Source organism: Bombus vancouverensis, unplaced genomic scaffold (assembly GCF_051014615.1).
Source record: "Bombus vancouverensis nearcticus unplaced genomic scaffold, iyBomVanc1_principal scaffold0049, whole genome shotgun sequence".
Classification (NCBI taxonomy): Eukaryota; Metazoa; Arthropoda; class Insecta; order Hymenoptera; family Apidae; genus Bombus; species Bombus vancouverensis.
This window is the reverse complement of record NW_027468940.1, coordinates 354,207-360,834: the sequence shown is the minus strand read 5'-3', so window position 1 is coordinate 360,834 and position 6,628 is coordinate 354,207.

The following is a 6,628-nucleotide window of genomic DNA, read 5'->3' as shown; positions in this document are numbered from 1 at the left end:
CAAAATGCCCACGCTCGTGCGCCTGCCTGACTACCTGAACCTGCATAGCCTTCGGTACTACTATTAACACATCATCCTTACACTCTTTATACAAAATATTGTTCCTTATTACATACCCATCGACCTGATTGCACGTTGCGGCGTCTAAAATCCTACGGACTTCAACGTCCTTGTTCTGTGCACTTCTCAACCGTGCAATCAGCCCGTCTTCACTTTCCGTTACATACATAGTGCTCGGCAGGGGGTTTCTACTCAGAGCATCCACATGCTGCATGCTTTTACCTGGCCTATGACACACCTGATACTTAAACTCGTCTAGTAACAAGGCCCATCTGGCTATACGCGCACACAAATCTTTCTTTTTCATTGTCATAGCAAACGCTTGGCAATCCGTGACGATAGTAAACGGCATACCTAACAGATATATTCTAAACTTGTTCAACGCTTTTACAATTGCTAGTACTTCCAGTTCGTAACTGGTGTACTTTGCCTCGGCGGGAGTTGTTTTTCTGCTGGCAAAGTAGACCGGATGGAATTTTCCATCGTCCAGATCTAGTTGCATTAAAATTGCTCCGTAACCCTCTGCGGACGCGTCTGTATGCAACTCAGTCTCCGCGCCCATTCTATACAACTTTAACACTGGTTCGTTGACAAGCGCTGTTTTCAAGATTTCAAAGGCCTCTACTTCTCGATCGCCGAACTGAAATTTTACCTCCTTTTTCAACAAATCCGTCAAAGGCTTAGCAATCTTCGCGTATCCCCTAATAAATTTTCGAATGTACCCCGTAAGTCCCAAAAAACTCTGAACCTTTTTAACAGATGTTGGCTTGGGAAAGTTTGCTACTGCCCTAGTTTTATGTGTAGACGGCCTTATGGTATTTTTTGAGACTATATACCCCAAATATTCAATTTCCTGCTGCAGAAAACGACATTTTCCCCAGTTTATAATTAGCCCATACTGCTCAGCTAACTCTATGACCATTTGCAAACGTTCCCACGCCTCCTCTAAATTCTTTGCAAGAATAATAATGTCATCCATATACACGATAACAATACCTTTACCTACTAGTTCCTTAAAGATCATCGAAATATACTTCTGAAACACAATGGGTGAAATCTTTAAACCAAACGGCAACTTCAAAAATTCATATTGCCCCGATGGCGTAACGAAAGATGTATATTTTCGGCTGTCTTTGTCTAAACACACGTGAAAAAAACCATTCTTTAAATCCAACGTTGTGAAAAACTGAGTACCTTGCAATGCATCTAAAATATCATCAATTAAAGGCAATGGGAAATGTGGACACTCAATAAGTTCATTAAGCTCGCGAAAATCAACACAGACTCTGATAGAACCATCTTTCTTTCTAACTACAACTATGGGACTTGCATATTCTGAGTTTGACGGTTTTATTGTACCTTCATTTGTCCATAATTCCATCAACTCGTCCACCTCTTTTTTCTCCGAAGGCGCCAATCTTCGCGGCCTTCGAACCACAGGTTTGTCACTCTTTAAAACGATTTTTGCCGTTATCCCAACGTCCCGCTTTTTCTCCGGCCTATACCCCCTAACGATATCGCGAATCGCTTCACGATAATGCGGTTCCCGTACGTGTGTTAGGTCTGTTTCGTCGGTCTGTTCTACCACGTTAACTCTAAACACATCCGGCACGTCTTTGTTAGTCTGTTCGTCAAGCCGCAAGAAAGTCACTTCGCCTCGTTTAACCCGTAACTCTACCTGATCCAGAAAATCAGTGCCTAACAACAGGCCGTGCTTCGTCAATATTTTGTTTGAAACAACGTGCAAAGTGATTGGCAGTTTACACCCATCAACCGTCATTGCCTTGGTGAATTCACCCCAGGTCTCATTGCCAGCGGAACCAACACCGTCGAACTTAAGCGTGCATTTACCTAGGGGTGGTGACCCTAACCTCGCATACTCGTCTGATCGAATGAACGTGAGATCACTACCCGTATCCACTAGTGCCACAAACCTACAATCATCTATCGCCACTTCCTTCACATACTTCCCCTTTTCGGATCTTGACACTACGCAAGTCTCTTTCGGTCGTGCCGTACACCTCGCTGCAATATGTCCAAATCCGCTGCACTCGGAACACCTAACACCTTCTCCCCTCTCCGGACACTTAACACTTAGATGATCCTCACTACCGCAAATGAAGCATCTTCTTTTCTTCATTGCATCTACAGATTGACTGGGCTTCCCGTTCTTCTGGGTTTTAGCCGGCTTCACAATCGACTTTATTCTGCGACTCTTCTGCTCTTCGTACATCACTAACCTCTTCCTCAACTCTTTGATTGATGTAGCGCCGTACAATATAGCCTTATTGTTCTCGTCGTCTATTATTCCATCCACGATGTATTCCACCTTTGCTTCCTCCTCTATGTCCACATGGTTGGCTATTTCGAGCATGCGGTACATGTAAGCCAAACATGCTTCATCACTCTCCTTTTTTGTTTCTTCAAGTTTCTGATGTACTTGCCTACTGTTGACTTTCCTCGAAAATTCTTTCACTAGCCCCCTCTTCAACTCATGCCAAGTCCTGGCATGACACTCGAAGCTCGCAAATATTTTCGCTGATCCCTTCAGCAGCTTCCTCGCGTAGACTGCCTTCTGCCCATCCGACCACATGCACGTATCAGCGACTTCCTCGAACGACTCGAACCATCGTTCGACATTTTCACCTTTGTTGCCACTAAACGACTCTAATGCATCTTCGACGTCTCTAAAACTCAGTGTCGAACCAACACATGCCCTTCGACAATATTCATCACGGTCCTGATACACCCTTCGCGTACCTCTCTTGTATCCTCTTGCGTCTTTTTTGTCATCTTCATACTCACTTTCGTCGTCGCTTTCTTCTTCCGACGATATGTCATTACCATCCATGGCCGCTTGTAGCCGTGCGCGTAATTCTACTTTTCTTCCCGTCGTTTTTAAACCCAAACTAGCGAGGCGCTCCTTCAACTCCTTCGTATTCATTTTCTCAAAATTTTCATCTTCGTTACAATCACGCTCAGCTCTCTGTACATTTCCTAAATCTCGTTGACCGGTTAGCTCTTCACCGCCCGTCGATCCCTTAGGATACGATTGTCCAGCCCTACACGCCCGATTCAGCCTTGCAATCAGCACTGACCTCGCACCAGATATAGGGAGGTTCATTCGTGCGAGCTTACTCCTCAGCTCCTCCAGCGTCGAACCCTCTTCACCCGACAATCGTTCGTCCCCAACGTTTGCCATTTTTCACACTACACAAACTTAAACAGTCAACGATATCGTCTTTTATCGCACCGCGTACCGGTAAATTCACAACTAGCTCGAATAGCTCTGTTAAACCGTTTCGTTTTCTGTCTTGTCCAATCCCGGACGAGCCCCCAAAAATGTAATATCGTGATATAATATATTTACAAGGAATGGGTGATACAGATGTTAATCGGACAGAAAAAGACGATTGTTGTTCAACCTGAACTATTCACACCAAACGTACAGAAAACAGCACAACTAAATAATCAGATAACGACTCGACTTTCACAAAATGCAATCAACACTCTCTCGGCAACGCCACTCGCAAACTCCGTTTGTTGATTCCTTTTCTCCCGTCCCTTGGCAACCGCTCGTGGCCAAGATCACGTAGGTCTCCTCTTTCCAAAACTACGCGATCAAAAACAAACGCCTCGGCTCTCGCGACATTCCACGCGGTTCACCCGCCAACTCCCAGGCCTCTCACTCACGATACTACATATATACATTAACTATTTTTATATGTGTGTACAGAACTGATGGCGAACTCATCAACCATTTTCTGAACGACGGATGGAAGAACATGAATAGCAATCCACACAGTGGAACTGTAAAGTATTTGTACGCCACTCACGAAACCAAACACTGATGCTATCCACCTGTAAACAAACAACATTTATAACTATGCATATAATTTTCACTTATGTTCATCACTATATATATATACACGCATGTTGTAAAGTAGGCGATATTTATAACATTCACTTCCATTGATAATGCAAGTGACTCATAAAAATAAGCCGTCATATTTACCATTGCACGCGCATATATGTATATATACTCGAAAACAAGGTACATTTGTGATATTTATTCCTATTGATGATATATACTTATATATTTATAACAATAAAACAAATCTCATTTATACTACTTACCAATACGTACGCATATATGTATATAATTACAATCCAAGTAGTATTCATAATATTTATTTTCACTGATAACAAGTACGTAAAACTTAAAATAAAACAAAGGTTTTAACAATAAAAAAAAACAAAAAAAAAAGAAAAAGGGGAAGAAGAAAAAAGGAAAGAAGAAAAATATAACATTGTTAGGGAAGTGATACATTTACATTGTACATGAGAGTGTGTGTGCAAGGGCCAGAGGGCGTCAAGGTCTTAGTGGAGACAAAAGACTGTTGCCAGATGTTAGAAGAATCTAGGATAGTCGGTTGGCGACCAGCGTGCGTGCAAGACGTTCTTCAGAGAGTAATATAGATGTATAACTGTTGTGTGGGAAATGTAGGCAATAATTTGTATTCCCATATCCCCGAATTTCCTTAACAAATATATATAAATATAAAATTTTCTTTTTCTATAAAAGGTTATTCCTATTTCTGATAAACTCGAGAAATGAAAACATTATACCATGATACACTGACACAAAGATACACCACACAGAAGAAACTAATAGAGAACGCTTTAAGCTTGGCAAACTTACCGCCCGACGAATTTGCATACACCATAACCAAAACCCAGGACACATGGCTTTGATCGCAGGAGAAGCGGTCCATATAGTCAAATGCATTCCGGTACAAGTAAAGGTACGACATACAACAAAATGCTACTCGGAACTACCCGTTTGGCAAAGGAATCGCACCACAGGAACTCCGCCCGGACGTGCGCCAAACGTGGCGATATTCAGCACCATCGTCGTTGGCCACGAGCGGAATGTATACCCAAAAGACCTCGATGCACTACGGGACCACGTCATGTTCCCGGCAGAAAATCTGCAGTCTTGAACGCATTGGCCAGAGGAGCAACAGGAAAAACAATCGTCCCTGGAACAGTAAACATCCTGGGAATGATGGACAAAACACATTAACGACAATAGCGAAAAGTACCGTATCAAGCTTATGGACTGGTTTTATGGAATTTGGAACTGTCAGTGCAGCAATATTTGGAATACTCGCAATATTTAAACTAATCAAGACAATAATATATATAGCCGCACACGGATACCAGTTACGTGAAACTTACGAATGCGGAATCGCCCTATTAGGAGCAATATGCGGCTCAGTCACCCACCCGCTACTATACCTCAAAAGAAGACGAAATATCGATGATCAAACAGCACAACCTCAAGGGATATCGATAACACCGGTAGTCACTCAACTACCAACGACATCTACGTCCGCCTTGAGCGAACTCAGAGATACCATCAGTCAAATTTCCTTTGGAAATTTGAACTCCAAGGGCGGGGATGTCACGTCCCGCGCTCCGCACGCGCCGTAACAAGAACAAGAAAACCATTCTATACAAAACACGCGAATAAGGATTTGAATGCACAAAGGAACACACGGCACTACGAAACGAAAGGAAGGATTAACAAAACGAGGGCGATTAACGGATCCAACCAATAAACAAAATACATATACACACAATTCTAAATAAACCAGGAAATAAGAATAACTACAAAAGGGGAAAATAATTGAAACGCCAGGAATATATATATATATATAAATATATTTCAATCAATCAATTTGGAGAGTTACATATAAGTATAAACATATATGCCGAACATGTAATAACCTAGTAAATATTAGAGACAGTGCTTCCAATACTATGCAATAAATACAATATTATCAATTTATGAAATATAAGTATACATGAAGTCAAAAACTAATAGTTTAACGAATACATAAAACATACAATATTGTATTATTAAAGAAATGAAGGTTACATTGTCAGAAATATATATATGTGTGCGAATTCTATCAAACCGATAATCTAAGATACATACCTAAACTAGCCTACATTCCGGTAAAGAATTATAAAATAAGAACTATATTACGGAACATGCATGTCTATATATAAATATATAAATTATATTCTAAACTAAACTACTATTAATGTATGCGCATTCTACATTATTGATTCAAATCGATAATCTAAGATACATACTTAAAACTAGCCTACATTCCGGTAAAGGATAAATAAATAATTGACATTTCATTTCGTATGAATACTACACTGCCAGGAGAAATATGCATATGAATACGTATATATATATATATATATATATATATATATATATATATATATATATATACGTATATTCACACGAACAATACTTTTGTCACTTTAAAACAATATTAATAAATAAATGTTCTAATTGCGGTAGAATAAGGAAAAACGAGCGGCAGACGGAAAATTACTTCGATATCAAGCAGAACTAAAGACCCTTCACTATAACTTTACTGATGACATTTATGAGCAGCCATGTTAGATTTACACGCGTATGGCGACGGGAATATTAGGGATTAATGGAAGTCAGTCGCGAGAAATAAATCATGAAAACACATTG